The sequence below is a fragment of the Schistocerca serialis genome, chromosome 6 (genome assembly GCF_023864345.2).
Source record: "Schistocerca serialis cubense isolate TAMUIC-IGC-003099 chromosome 6, iqSchSeri2.2, whole genome shotgun sequence".
NCBI lineage: Eukaryota > Metazoa > Arthropoda > Insecta > Orthoptera > Acrididae > Schistocerca > Schistocerca serialis.
Genome location: NC_064643.1, coordinates 336117038 through 336133159, shown reverse-complemented (window position 1 = coordinate 336133159; position 16122 = coordinate 336117038). Strand labels below are relative to the sequence as shown.

General features: G+C 43.5%; 1 protein-coding gene and 1 pseudogene across 1 annotated transcript in view; one reads left to right on the top strand and one right to left on the bottom strand.

Moving 5' to 3' along the window:
• Positions 1 to 16122, top strand: part of LOC126484066 (probable beta-hexosaminidase fdl) — a 776181-nt gene that overhangs the window by 489625 nt on the left and 270434 nt on the right. The gene's annotated exons all lie outside the window — the stretch shown is intronic.
• Positions 11946 to 12063, bottom strand: LOC126485661 (5S ribosomal RNA; annotated as a pseudogene).

Sequence of the window (16122 nt, the reverse complement as noted above, 5' to 3'; positions counted from 1 at the left end):
AAAAGCAGACTAGCACTGGCAAAAAGGGCATTCCTGGCCAAGAAAAGTCTAATAGTATCAAATATAGGCTTTGATTTGAGGGAGAAATTTCTGAGAATGTACGTTTGTAGCACAGCGTTGTATGGTAGTGTAACATGGACGGTGGGAAAACAAGAACAGAAGAGACTCGAAACATTTGAGATGTGAAGCTACAGTGCGAATGTTGAAAATTAGGTGGAGTGATAAGGTAAGGAATGAGGAGGTTCTGCTGCTCAGAATCGAAGAGGAAAGGAATATGTGGAAAATACTGACAAGGAGAAGGGACAGGATGGTAGGACATCTGTTAAGACATCAGGGAATAAATTCTATGGTACTAGAGGAAGCTGTAGAGGGCAAAAACTGTAGTGGAAGACAGTGATTGGAATACATCCAGAAAATAATTGAGGACGTAGGTTGCGAGTGCTGCTCTGAGATGAAGAAGTTGGCACAGGAGAGGAATTCGTAGCGGGCCGCATCAAACCAGTCAGAAGACAGATGACTCAAAAAAAAAAAAAAAAAAAAACAAAACTTTGAAGCTGTACGGCCTTCCTGTCGCCGCAGTGTCAGGTAAAATAAGGGATGGCAGGGGGCGGGGGCTGGGGGAGGCAGGCGTGTACGTGAGTGTGTCTACGAGTGGATCATGTAAACTTTGTTCTGTGTGTTGTATTTTAACTGTTTGCGTTTCGTATAGTCTGAATCGGAAAGTTGAGATGAGCTCAGCGTTCGCCTAAACGAGCGTGGAAAACCGCCTAAAGTCCACACTCCAGTTAGCCACTGAACCCAACGAATCCTCGTCAGTCCGCCACGGACCCGATCTGGATCTGGTTTCTCCTGCCTGTCTTGCAAGCTAGTGCGGTGTACGTTGAGCTGGTGAATAAAAGCCTATATTGCAATTTTCAGTTGTCGAAATGACAGAGCCAAGAGATCAGTGAGATATTAAACATTTAATTAACGACCAAACAAGATAAAAACTCCAGCACGAATTTTCACTATACAGCGAAGTATGCTCTGATATGAAACTTTCTGGCATGTTGAAACTGTGGTCCAGACTGGTTCTCTGGGATGTTAGCTTCTCACGGGCAAGTGCCTTGCAGACTGAGCTGTTCGAGCACTATTCACAAATCCCCTCCTCCCCCCCCCCCCCCCCTCCCCAAACAGTTCTACTTCCTCTGACACCTCTCATCCTATCTTTCAATCTTCACAATTCTTCTGGATACCTTGGACATGGCTCAATCTATATGGCAATTTCCAACGTAACGAGAAGCTCCCAAGTTCGAATCGTGGTCCAGTACACTGTCTTAATCTGTCATAAAGCTTCATGATAACTCTCGTGGATAATATATTCAACTATATTTGAAACAGGAACGAGGGAAAGATGCTACAGGTTTAACGTCACATCGAGTTAAATCTACACAGGATTTCAGGATGACATTGGCGTGGATTAATTTTAGAAAATCTGAATGTTCGAACGAGGACTGAATGTAGGTCCTCTCGGTTTCGAGACTAGCGTTCAGAGTTGTGCGTCACGTCACCCGGCATCCTGCTAGGAGCTCACACAAACGACCAGCTAATGGGATATTCATATGCCATAAAACGCTGCCTTGTAGCTTGTTTGTTGCCTGCAGTACAAGATAAAAATGCAGCGTGGCTTTCGGGCGTATTTCCTGTCCTAAGCGTGACGATGTACAATCCGATCTAGTCAAGCTCTATGAGTTCTTTGAAAGAGCAAACTTTCGTTCTCACATTGTTGTTGTTGTTGTTGTGGTCTTCAGTCCCGAGACTGGTTTGATGCAGCTCTCCATGCTACTCTATCCTGTGCAAGCTTTTTCATCTCCCAGTACCTACTGCAACCTACATCCTTCTGAATCTGCTTAGTGTATTCATCTCTTGGTCTCCCTCTACGATTTTTACCCTCCACGCTGCCCTCCAATACTAAATTGGTGATCCCTTGATGCCTCAGAACATGTCCTACCAACCGATCCCTTCTTCTGGTCAAGTTGTGCCACAAACTTCTCTTCTCCCCAATCCTATTCAATACTTCCTCATTAGTTATGTGATCTACCCATCTAATCTTCAGCATTCTTCTGTAGCACCACATTTCGAAAGCTTCTATTCTCTTCTTGTCCGAACTATTTATCGTCCATGTTTCACTTCCATACATGGCTACACTCCATACGAATACTTCCAGAAATGACTTCCTGACACTTAAATCAATACTGGATGTTAACAAATTTCTCTTCTTCAGAAACGCTTTCCTTGCCATTGCCAGCCTACATTTTATATCCTCTCTACTTCGACCATCATCAGTTATTTTGCTCCCCAAATAGCAAAACTCCTTTACTACTTTAAGTGCCTCATTTCCTAATCTAATTCCCTCAGCATCACCCGACTTAATTAGACTACATTCCATTATCCTTGTTTTGCTTTTGTTGATGTTCATCTTATATCCTCCTTTCAAGACACTGTCCATTCCATTCAACTGCTCTTCCAAGTCCTTTGCTGTCTCTGACAGAATTATAATGTCATCGGCGAACCTCAAAGTTTTTATTTCTTCTCCATGAATTTTAATACCTACTCCGAATTTTTCTTTTGTTTCCTTTACTGCTTGCTCAATATACAGATTGAACAACATCGGGGAGAGGCTACAACCCTGTCTTACTCCCTTCCCAACCACTGCTTCCCTTTCATGTCCCTCGACTCTTATAACTGCCATCTGGTTTCTGTACAAATTGTAAATAGCCTTTCGCTCCCTGTATTTTACCCCTGCCACCTTCAGAATTTGAAAGAGAGTATTCCAGTCAAGTTCTCACATTACCTCGGTAAAACAATAGCACTCACAAGACGCCCGTATACTGTAGATTTTTCCGGTAGAATTGCTGTAGCTAGACGTCTCTGACAAGAGGACCGCGCCTACTCTTCATCTCTGATTTCGTCCAAATTTGTGGTATATCCAGGATTTGGCCAAATGTGAATCTGTTAGAAGTGGGAGCACTGGCCAGTCAAGCATTTAGAAAAAATGGAATTTTTGGCCATATGTAGTTTTAAAGTGATTCACTCCATCTGCATTCCGCTAGTGCAACTCTGTGACATCCTATTTTATCGTCAGCCAAAGAATTTGATTAAAAAGTTTCAAAACTGGTCTTATCTCACAGAGATAGAAAAAGAAATGAAATCCCGAAAATATTTTCCGCCATATATCACCAACTACGCTCGCAAATATTTGGCGAAATGATGCGTCACGCGTGTTTTGCTGCCAAACTATGCAACGAGAGAGAATCTTTAATGAATGTAAGTCATGTTTGTTTTCCTATAGAAACTTTAAAATAACCATGTAATTATAAAAAAGCGATGTTTATAACGTGTGCAAGATATCGAGAAAATTATTGCTTCCCATATTTTTACGATGAATATCCTCCCATGGCACCTACGAATCATCAACCGAATAATAATAATGATAATAATAATAATAATAAACCCTTCCTGGGAAAACTTTCAATAGTCATGTTCGCGTAAATTAGGCTTTATTGTTGACCACCGGTTTCGACAGTGTTGCAACTTTCATCTTCTGGTCTTCAAAAATTTTTCTTATCTAACCTTTTGATTTGTTAGTACCTTGTGCGATGTTGTCATTATGGTGTATAAAATACAGCATATTATACACAGATCTGTCGACAGTAAAATCATTTGCACCTTATACTTCAGTACAACGAAAAACTAATCCAAAGTTGCAAATACGAGTGTAATCCGAAAAGTAGATGTTCTGACGATGGACCTGACATAAAATATAAGATTTATTAACAGCAGCTCTTTGTAGTTTTTAATTTATTGAAAGAAAAATGACTTTGATAAAAAAATCAGACTTAGCTCTGTAAACACGGAAGAAATAAGAAATGTGGAATAGGCGATATCGCGGGAAGGATAGTGCCGTCGAACGCAACTTCTCTTCCTCTACAATGCGGCATTATGTAAGCACTGCATCTTTTGTACAGTGCGGCTAGCGTCTCCCACACACGGAGTGGACGCGCTAACATTAGGCACAGGAAGTGGACGAAAGCAAGGTCGCTAATTTTGAAGCTTACGTGTCATCTCGCATGCCGTTGTATGCTGCTGTGTCTCTACAGTCAGCGAAAACTTGCAGTGTCCTTGTTACTTCGTTGTAACTGTGTTACTACACAATGGCGATTTGCGCAGTGCAAGACATGTTGATAAAAAATAGTATGATTCCTGTCCATGTTATGTATGAATGATCTAGCGGCGTATCTCCAACAACCCAGCAATGGAAATAAGCACACTGTATAAGTAATTAGGAGACAACCGGCTGTTGCCAGACTATCAGTGCGAGAGGACCTGCGTTCCTGCTGCAGATAAGGGTGAGTACACTGTTTGTTTGTAAATTATATTCACGAATACTGTGAGTTGTCACAGCTTCTCATAAGAAGCGACTTACTTTACATTTCGTCAGTGTTCTTTACCTTCAACTCCAATATTTCGTGTGTGTCTGTGTATTTATCAGGCCGTCTTTAGTATGGGCAGGAACTGTGACTGCCAAGTTCAGATGCAAGCCGAGTTGGTAATCCTTCGCCCACAGCTCCAGGCAGCGATGGCTTCGATCACACAGCTTGAGGCTGTTGCCAATGGCCATCGCTGTGGGGAGACCGGACAGGGCGATCTGAAGGACGTCCAGCACGACCCATGTGCTCCCCGATCGGTCCACTTCGGTGGCCGCCCAGGGTGCTGCCCTCACTGAAGCTGAATCCTCACCTGTGGTCCCATGGGAGATCAAAAATGTTCAAATGGCTCTGAGCACTATGGGACTTAACATCTGAGGTCATCAGTCCCCTAGACTTAGAACTACCTAAACATAAATAACCTAAGGACATCACACACATCCATGCCCGAGGCAGGATTCGAACCTGCGACCGTAGTGGTCGCGCGGATCCAGACTGAAGCGCCTGGAACCGCTCGGCCACACCGGCCGGCGAGTGGGAGATCGTTCCAAAGTGTGACTGGCAGCGAAAACTTTTCGAGGGGCCGATGGGAGTCTGACAAACAGGTTTCGGGTTCTATCTGTGGCTGACGAAGTTTCTCGCCCTGTTCCAGAGAAACATAGGGAGGCATAGGTTCAAATGGCTCTGAGCACTATGCGACTTAACTTCTGAGGTCATCAGTCGGCTAGAACTTAGAACTAATTAAACCTAACTAACCTAAGGACATCACACACATCCATGTCCGAGGCAGGACTCGAACCTGCGACCGTAGCGGTCGCTCGGTTCCAGACTGTAGCGCCTAGAACCGCACGGCCACTCCGGCCGGCAGGGAGACATAATCATCATAATAAAATAAGAGAAATCAGAGCGCGCACGGGAAGATTTAAGTGTTCGTTTTCCCGAGCACAGTTCGAGTGTGGAACGGTTGAGAAGTAGCTTAAAGGGGGTTCGATGAACCCTCTACCGGGCACTTAATTGTGAATTGTAGAGTAATCATGTAGATGTAGAATACCACGTAACATCATCTGTAACCTTAATAACTACCTCAGTTCAGCACGGAAGAGAACCCTCAAGCTTCTTCAGATGTGCCATATCAAGCTCAGCCCAGAAGTTTCTTCCGATACGCCATATCCACCTGAAGACAGTCATTGATGATTAGAGTCGGTAGAGCTCCAAGATTGCTGCGTCGGGGATTGCAACGGTTTTTGCGTTGTGCCAAACAGTCCCAGACATTTCGATGGGATTGTGATCGGATGATATAGCGGACCAATCAAGGTGCGAAAGGGTGCCTGAGTGTTGGTCAAAACAGAAACGAACGCATGCAGCCCTGCCAACACAACTCTTGTTATCTTGGAGGACGGGAGTGACCACAGCATACGCATCATGAAGTTGACATAAACATCATAGTTCATGCTCACGGTAACCTGAATGAGTGGGCCCATCTTGGTACGAAAAATAATCCCAAAACATCAGAGAACAACCTCCAGCCTGAACAAATTCCTCCACATATTCCCGGTTAAACGCCTCAATGGCCGTCGGTGCATTAGACACCTTGAATCATTTGAAAAAGACACAGTCGCGACTCGTATTAGGTCTACAGCTTTGCTTCTACCGTCTTGCATTAGCGGGTAGTAGCGGCAAGTTGGGTTCAAGTGGTTGGTCATAGGTGTAATGCAATAAGCTTAGGCATCTGTAAACATAACGCCATATAAATATCAGTCGATTTGTGATTGCATCATAAGATTATTCTCGATTAAGTACGTCTACTTACGTACCCATTTCTCCCCATTTGCGGGAAGTTTTAATTTTCTGCTTTAACATGAAGAAAACTGCGGCTGTGGCTCTTAAAGTGCTGGGTAAGACCAATGGTGAGGAAACTATTAGTGGAAGAACGTGCAGAGAATGTTTTCAACGCCTTAAGAAAGGTGATTTTGATGTGGAAGTCCGGGATGGCGGTGGAAGACAGAACGTTTTCATAGCTACTGAAACAGACGAAGGCAGTCACAGGGCATCATTATCGAAAGCAATTGATGTGTTCGAGGCCAGCACTGAGACACAAACGGCCACTGTGGTGTTACCGCCAGACATCACACTTGCTAGGTGGTAGCCTCTAAATCGGCCGCGGTCAGTTAGTATACGGACCCGCGTGTCGCCACTATCAGTGATTGTAGACCGAGCGCCGCCACACGGCAGGTCTAGCCTAGAGAGACTCCCTAGCACTCGCCCCAGTTGTACAGCTGACTTTGCTAGCGATGGTTCACTGTCTACATACGCTCTCATTTGCAGAGACGACAGTTTGGCATAGCCTTCAGCTACGTCATTTGCTACGAGCTAGCAAGGCGCCATATTCAGTTACTATGTATTCTGAACAGATAATATTGTGAATCATGTAACGTCAAGAGCGACGTTCATCATTAATGGATTAAAGTTAAGCATCAAACTAATTACGTCCGCTTTCTGAATTCTCATTCCTTGTCATGTTCCAGACCTCACATCAGTATAGTTCTTCCCTCCTCACGCCAGCCTGCGTGAGCTAAAACGCGTGCATTTCGGCCCCCATTCGTAACACGGTGTTGGCTCTTCTGCCAACACAAAAGCCACAATACAGCGATAGACACGTAAAGGTAATTTTGCAGCAGGTCAGTGCTCGACCCCATGTCGCAAAACCCGTCAAAATATACATGGAAACGTTGAAATGAAAAGTCCTGTTCCTCCCGCGGTGTTCTCCATACGTCGCTCTCTCTGACTGCCACCTTTTTCGATCAGTGGCATACAGTCTGGCTGACCAGCACTTCCGATCAAATGAACAGGTGCAAAATTGATTTCCGGGCTCCCAGAAAAGACACCCATTTCTTCTGCCACGGGATTCGTATGCTGTCCGAAAGATGTGAGAATGTAGTGGCCAGCGATGGACAACACTATGAATCATAATTTTTTTTGTAAGTTTTTCACAATAAAGTCCCGAACTTCGAGAAAAAACGGCGGAAGCAGAGTTGTAGACCTAGAACCTACTGTTCCGTGTGCCACTGTGAACAGTGATCTCCCGGGAGGTGCCAGACTCCGTATGTCCACTTTACGCAATTCCCTTCGTAATGTGCCCTCCGTGCTCCTGTATTCACTGGCAGTAGCCATTCCTGCCGAGTTTAAAACCTATTGTCATTGACAAGGGGTGACACTCGGGCACTGTCCGTGAGTATATTTTTACGACCACTGTTCTTACGTCGTGTAACACGGCTGTGAGTTGCACGCCAGTTATTGTAGTCCACTTTGAACAGTTCTCATTGATACAGCAACAAGTCGAGAAACATCATTCACAGTATGGTCATGGGCACGTCCAAACGCGATGGATCCATTCTGTCATTCTGGCGCGTCTCCGCGTCCATCCATCTTACTGCGCTGATTCCACTCTACTAACAGGTAAATACTCAACACATCACTGGCATGACGTACATCAACGGTGGAAGGTCACACGACCGCCTGGTACAAGTTGTAAATCATCTACAACAGTCCAAAGATACCAGTGTGGTCTTTTAGCAAAATGACTAATAGAAATAAATGGTTCTAGCTCCTTCATAAGCTGCTTTGAGAAGTATATTTCTTTTTTTTTTTAATTTCTTTACGGTGATTAGTTTCAGACACCTGTGTCAATTTTGAAACCATCCTACAAATAAAATTACGGTTGATATGACAATTTTAAACCAATTATGCACTTATTTGCAATAAATTTATTTTACACTAATATAGATGTAATCTATACAAATTTATCATCGTTATTTAGTTTTACGCGTTGCCTACTGGTTATATACCGTATCGTGTGACAATACAGACGATAGCCTATGTACAGAAACAGTCCCTGCAGTGATGACTAAAGCGGCACATGGGTGACTCAACAACTGTAAATAGACCACATGGGATGGACGTTAGAGAACTGCTGTGCGGAGTCACCATTGGTTACCAGGTGAAACTGCAGAGGCTGCTGACAGCGGCGAGCGTCGAAGATAAAACAGTTACTGACTAAACAATACATTCTTTTCTCTTTCACTAACTTAATGTGGTCTTAAAAACCGTACGATGACAGAAACTCTTTTTCTATGGCCACTCATTTGTCTCCATTGGGTCGAATTTCCAAAGTGATTTAGTTACGTCATGAGCTGACGTTTCCTGAAGAAGACGCTACAGTTGCATATCAGTAGTTACACTGCTAAGCATCGCAAGTAATTCATATCGAGTCCCTGAAAAGTTATATGTCTTTACTACAAGTCGAAACCAAAACGTACGGCAGCCTCCGCTCCAAAAATAAATTAACCTGCCAATTTACAACAAGACTCTCCCCTAAACAGATCTCCTCAACAGAAGTACATTAGTTTATACTCGGTCCTCAAACAGAGAAGTGCCTTACTTTTATACAAAACACAGCAAAATAGTATTTATCTTCCAGTAATTACTTTTCCTGCCTCTTTACTCTTTATTAATGTACGAGAGTAATCGCAAAAGTAAGGTCTCCTACTTCTTTATAAGTACATAGACCTGTTTATTTCTACAATGGTTTACATAGTTTACAGCTTCAACATTTAGCTATTTTTCGAGATAATCACCATTTCTGTCGATGCATTTTTGTAGACGCTGTAGCAGTTTTTATATGCCCATGTCATACTAGCTCGCCGCCATGCTGTTCAGAAAGTTATGAACCCCTTCTTTCACCTCGTCGTCGGAGCTGAATCGCTTTCCGGCCAAATGTTCTTTTAACCTAGGGAACAGGACGCCAAGTCAGAACTATAGGGTGGGTGGGTGATTATGTTCCACTGAAACTGTTGAAGGAGAGCAACGGTTTGCCGAGCGATGTGTGGGCGAGCGTTGTCATGGAGAATGTGTACGCCCTTGCTCAAAATGCCTCTTCTCCGGTTCTGAATTGCCCGTTTGAGTATTTTCAGAGTCTCACAGTACCTGTCAGCGTTAATTGTGGTCCCAGAGATTCAGCTCCGACGACGAGGTGAAAGAAGAGGTTAATAACTTTCTGAATAGCATGGCAGCGAGCAGGTATGACATTGGCATACAAAAACTGCCACAGCGTCTACAAAAATGCATCGACAGAAATTGTGATTGTGTCGAAAAATAGCTAAATGTTCAAGCTGTAAGCTGATGTAAACCATTGTAGAAATAAACAGGTCTATGTACTTATAAACGAATAGGAGACCTTACTTTTCGGATTACCCTCGTGTAAATGTACCTCCTTATCTAATGAGAGGAACTATAGCATCTAGATAACGATTCTCAGGCAGATAATAATTCTTTTTTATTAATTTCTTTTCAATTAAAAAGTCTGCCGGTCTTTGCAAAGGTCTTTTAAACTCAAACTGCCTTCATCGCCGTTTTTCTTGCGAAGATACTTTCCACAGCAACTTTTTAACGAGTATCCGTCAGCAGGGTCAAAATGGTTCAAATGGCTCTGAGCACTATGGGACTTAACATCTGAGGTCATCAGTACCCTAGAACTTAGAACTACTTAAACCTAACTAAGCTAAGGACATCACACACGCATCCACGCCCGAGGCAGGATTCGAACCTGCGACCGTAGCGGTCGCGCCGTTCCAGACTGGAGCGCCTAAAACAGCTCGGCCACACTGGCCGGCTCAGCAGGGTCCACTGACTCCCCATGGAGGAGGGGTGTACACTACATCCGCGTGGTACAAGGAATCCGCGTACTTAGAGCCAGATCACGGTGCTTCACTCACATTCGTAGCTCAATCATAGCCTGTTTCATAGCAGCGTACTCGTAACTCAATTTCGCGTTATACTGCTTGAATGCCGCTCTGTCTGGCGCTACCTTGTTCCAGTAATGTTACAGAGATTCAGCAACGAACGCTGTGGAGCCTCCAACTTCATCGAGCAGCTGACGGTCGTCGCTACATCTGTTAACCGCAAACAACCCCTTCATTCTTTTGTCGTTTCATGCTGACGTTTACTTGCTCTTCTCCTAGATATGAAAGGCCATAGTGTGGTGTGGTCCGAAGAGTGAGGTTCCGAAATAGGGTGGTACTTCGCAACGCAACCACAAGAGAAGACAGTCACCGCAAGAAGCATCAACGAATGAGCGACAGCGGCCCAGCCACACCCAGAGAAGTTTCGCTACGCCGCAACTACTGCTCTTCTACTTACGACCGAGCTCAGCATCGCTCACATCAGACCGCCATCATCGAGTAAGACGACAGAATCGAACACTAGTAAGCCAGCTGTGTGATCAATGTATTAGACTGAATTCTGTATGAAAGTTATTGTTAAATATACTCTCAGTGAGACACTTGTATTTTGTCTGTTTCAAATGATAGCTTAATGTTCGGCGACACTCCTATGCAAATTGTTTATACAAAGATCAATAATTCTTCTTACCTGTGATACAATAAAGTGAACTAACATTTTGTATGTTGTAGTATCCACTCGGTCTCCTCCCGGAGCAAAGTGAAAAATCCACCATTGTACCGATGAGTGTATTTTCGTCTGGTACAACACTTGCAAATCCCGAATTACACGCTTTTAATATGACCATCACCTGGTAGATTCGTCTTGTGTTTGATGTAAGTGTTTTAGTACCATGATTTGCATGGGAGGAGGTGTTGTTTCAAATATGAAATTTTTAGACTCTTCGTCTTCATTTTCATGCTATAAAATAATCTTATTTGTATCAAGGAAAATCGAATGTACTAATAATTTGTAGAATCTAACGACAATCTCTTCTGCTTGTATTTATTTATAACTAGTTATTGGCCGCGGTTTTGCCCACATGCGCATATGTCACCCCCCCCCCCCCCCCCACACACACACACACCACACACACACAACCACACACCGACCCCCCCCCCCCTCACATATACACACACACACACACACACACACACACACACACACACACACACACACACACACACGCACGCAGTTTCATCTGAATTCTGAGAAAGCTTGTAATTCTAACAGTAACTGATTGTTGTTTCGAGAAAAAGGACTGTCCCGGACAAATGACTTCGCTGTTTAACACCATGCCACTATGGAAAGGACGTTAAATATGTCTGTGGTATTAAGCCGTGTGATATGAACTTTGACCCCCGAAACATGTTGGCAAAATTATTGGCTCGATGGACTGCTCATTATGATGAAGTAACTGATGCATTGAACAATGCAAAAAAGAAACAGCTTGCACTTCATACTTTAAAAGCATTTTAAAACTAAAAACTTAACTCCGTCCGAACAGGCCTTGGAAGGCCCATCGGTACAGACCGGCCGCCGTGTCATCCTCAACCCACAGGCGTCACTGGATGCGGATATGGAGGGTCATGTGGTCAGCACACCGCTCTCCCGGCCGTATGTCAGTTTACGGGACCGGAGCGGCTACACTTTTCAATCAAGTAGCTCCTCAGTTTGCCTCACAAGGGCTGAGTGCACCCCGCTTGCCAACAGCGCTCTGTAGACCGGATGGTCACCCATCCAAGTGCTAGCCCAGCCCGACAGCGCTTAACATCAGTGATCTGACGGGAACCGGTGTTACCACTGCGGCAAGGCCGTTGGCTTAAAAGCATTCTAAGTGAACTAATTACAGGAAAAAATGCTAATATTTCGTTGCCGAACGTTTCTACATGTCGTCCCCTCTGATCTCCACCCCCTTCTTACAGGTAGTAGAGGTATCTTACACCTAGAGTATTTTTATACAAATAATGAGCCCTGTATGTACCTAATGTGTTGAAATTACTCCAGGCGTTCCTGAGTCATACTTCTATGTCACGTCTTTTCACCATAAACCTTTAGCCATAGGTTTGGTAGGAGTGTCTGTCACAGTAAATTTATCCAGATGTCAAGTGATACGTATTCTAATTTTTGGTAGGAATTTCTTCAGTCGTTACGTAGACATGCTGATACGTCACTGCCTTCGGACCGCCTCCTCACACCCACAACTCTAGTGGTGAAACGTCATCGTGATCAGCGTGGCTGTCACCAATAAGTTTAGCGACTACGAAAACTATAGACTTCATACTATTATCGGTCGTTATCGAATTTTTTACTCATCACGAATTCTCACTCCCACCCCTAGGCCACCCGACAATATTTCTGTGTGAACAATTATACAAAATAATGGGTCACGTGTGGTGTACACAAAATTTGAGTGAACTTGTCTCAAACGATCGTGAGTTAAGCTTCTAAAACCCGTTTACACACACCACTATGAGTGCTAGGTGTTTCTTACCCCTACAGAAATCTTTGCAAGCGTCCCCACAACATTTCACCAAAGTTTCGTCCCTATCAGATGAATGGTAGAGGAACGCACTGAAGGCGAACAAACAAACAAACAAATGTTCATTTTCATGTATTAGATACAAGATGTTTGCAAAAAATTCATCCGATTTTGCGACTCGTACATCTTCTACATGAATGAAGATAGAAACCTAGGGTGAATTCTAACTTACACATCGAAACCAAAAGTTTATCTTGGCGCCAATTGTACGTTGTTGTTTCATGCGGTTGCCGTTGAGGATGTCCAGCCAGCTACCAACTCGTTCACTCGCTTCTTTACAGGAATCACGTTCCTGAATAAATTGCAGATCTGGCTTTCTTCACAATTGCGTGAAAATGCCGAACACAGCATTTTTCAGCACGACAGAGCATCACCGCACATTCACCTGCATGTAAGGCCATTCCTTCAGAGCGAGCTGCCGGAGTAGCGATGGACCGGCCGTTAAGGGGCGTACGGATCTCACATTGCTCTAGTCGCCCCCAAATCGTCTGTCATTGTATGTGGGCCTAGCTTGATTACAAAGCGTATTTCAAGAGTGTGTGTTCATGTATGTGTAAGACATAACTCCGTACTCCTGTAAATTAGGATTGTTCTTTTAAAAAATTTAAAAAATTAAAAAAAAAGAAAAACAGATTTAAAAAATTCTCATATGTTTTGTGAAATGATTTGTGTAACAGAAAGAAATAAAATTCTAGAGAAACATTTGACGCACCTTTGAATGATTCTAAAATGTTTTGTAATCTATTTTGTTTCTCATCCTAGACGACTCATTTCACCAAACATTTGACCATTTTTCCAATTTTGTTTTATTTTCAAGTTTTGTTTATAAAGCATGAAATACAGCATAAATATCGATCGGTATTCTATTATTATTAATAGTATATAGATCAAGAGGAAGCAGAGAAGTTTCACTTTAAGCTGTGTCATAATATTTATTTTATTTGTTCAACACGAACAAAGAATTCCGAATTTTTACGCTACTACACCTTTTTACGCCCAGAATAGCTAGGCCTTAAGAGAATAACTTTTAGGCGCTTTATTTACGTAGCTCGCAACAGCTTCTATTTAAATTTTTCAAATTTCCTGAGATCATTAACTAAGTGCTTCATAATAATCCTGATAACTTTTAAGAATTTAAATATTTTTGTTCAAATGGAGAGGGCCGAAATTAAGGCTCCTCAGAAATTACACAGTGGATTTTTGTCCAAATTTTCATAGCCAATTGAAGAGTGAGAAATGAACAAATGGGATATCAAATTAACCATCCTGTCTATGAAAACTAGGACTGAAATCCATTGTGTAATTTTCCCTCAAATCAATAATTAAGTTTTTTTAATTACTCTAATTACTTTCAAGAAATCAATTTTTTTGAAAAACTAGATGTCATGCTAGTCAGTTTGATACAGCAATTGTCCACTCCCGACACTTCATTTGGCTATGAAAATCCGAACAAATATCCATTGTGTGATTTCCAGGAGTCTTGTTTTCGGTGTAGTGAAACATTTGACGAATAATAACTTTGTAGCCCTTTGTAGCCCCAACACTGAATCATCTATCACGTAGAAGACACAGCCTTGTGAAAGCGGATAAATCTATTTTAAACTAGCCGTCAATGATCGTAAATATTGCGAGATATCAAGTGTACGGGGCTTGCCAGTAGGAAGCGAACGGCGATGCCTCATCGACTAGTGTTTCATAGTCTGGCAGTGTTTCCCTGTAAAAACAGCTTATCTGGGGACCGTTCTGGCACAATCACAGAACTCACTAGACGATGGCAATCGTATACTTTACACCACAGGGCAGCGAGATCCCCTCGCTGGCCGGCGGGTCGGCTGCGTACTCACATGAAGAACGTCATGAACTCGGCGAGCGACTGCTGCTGCCCGGAGTCGTCCATGTGCAGCAGCGACGACACGGCCATACACGCCGCCCGCACCTGCAACACGCCACCACACTCTCACTGCTTCTTGTCGCATAATATCAGTCGCAATCTGCCAATTTTCGCACGTGATGCAGTTGTCTACAAGGAAGTACTGCCTAGAAGAATTACAGTAATATCCAGTTTGATCTCGAAAAAATATCCTTGTGGTACACATAGAAATTTTGTTTAGCTATGCGTTTGGCTCAAAAAAATGGTTAAAATGGCTCTGAGCACTATGGGACTTAACTGCTGTGGTCGTCAATCCCCTAGAACTTAGAACTACTTAAACCTAATTAACCTAAGGACATCACACACATCCATGTCCGAGGCAGGATTCGAACCTGCGACAGTAGCGGTAGCGCGGTTCCAGACGGTAGCGCCTAGAACCGCTCGGCCACTCCGGCCGGCGCTACGCGTTTATTACGGCTGGGAACATAGAACTCCGCACTAATTTATCAGGAAGCTGTCAAGAATCTAAAATTGCCATTCTTTATGTAACTGATTCGGTGAGCTTGAGAATGCGTTGCCCTAATGACTTAATTTCACAGAAAGTACACAAAATTTTTGTATTTCAGCTGCTTGATAATTGTCTCCTAAATATGTTTTATGCAGGTAGAATACATTGATACCAAAAAGGTCAGCATATTTCTTTAGCATATGCAATGTATATCTTCTGTCACGATTAATATTAATGTGAATGTACACTATGTGATCAAAATCTTCCGGACACCTCCAAAACTATACGTTTTTCATATGAGGTGCATTGTGCTGCCACCTACTGCCAGGTACTCCATATCAGCGACATCAGGCATTGTGAGAGAGCAGAATGGGGCGCTCCGCGGAACTCACGAACTTTGAACGCGGTCAGATGATTAGGTGTCGCTTGTCTCATACGTAGGTACGCGAGATTTCCACGCTCCTAAACACCCCTAGGTACACTGTTTCCGATGTGATAGTGAAGTGAAAACGTGAAGGGACACGACAGCACAAAAGCGTACAGGCCGACCTCGTCTGTTGACTGACAGAGACCGCCGACACTTGAAGAGGGTCGTAACGGGTAATAGACATCTATCCAGACCATCAAACAGGAATTCCAAACTGCATCAGGATCCACTGCAAGTACTATGACAGTTAGGCGGGAGGTAAGAAAACTTGGATTTCACGGGTGCTCATGGCTGCTCATAAGCCAGACATCACGCCGGTAAATGCCAAATGACGCCTCGCTTGGTGTAAGGAGCGTAAACATTGGACGATTGAACAGTGGAGAAACGTTGTCTGAAGTGACGAATCACGGTACACAATGTGACGATCCGATGGCAGGGTGTGGGTATGGCGAGTTCCCGCTGAGCGCCATCTGCCGGTGTGTGTAGTGCCAACATTAAAATTCGGAGGTGGTGTTGTTATGGTGTGGTCGTGTT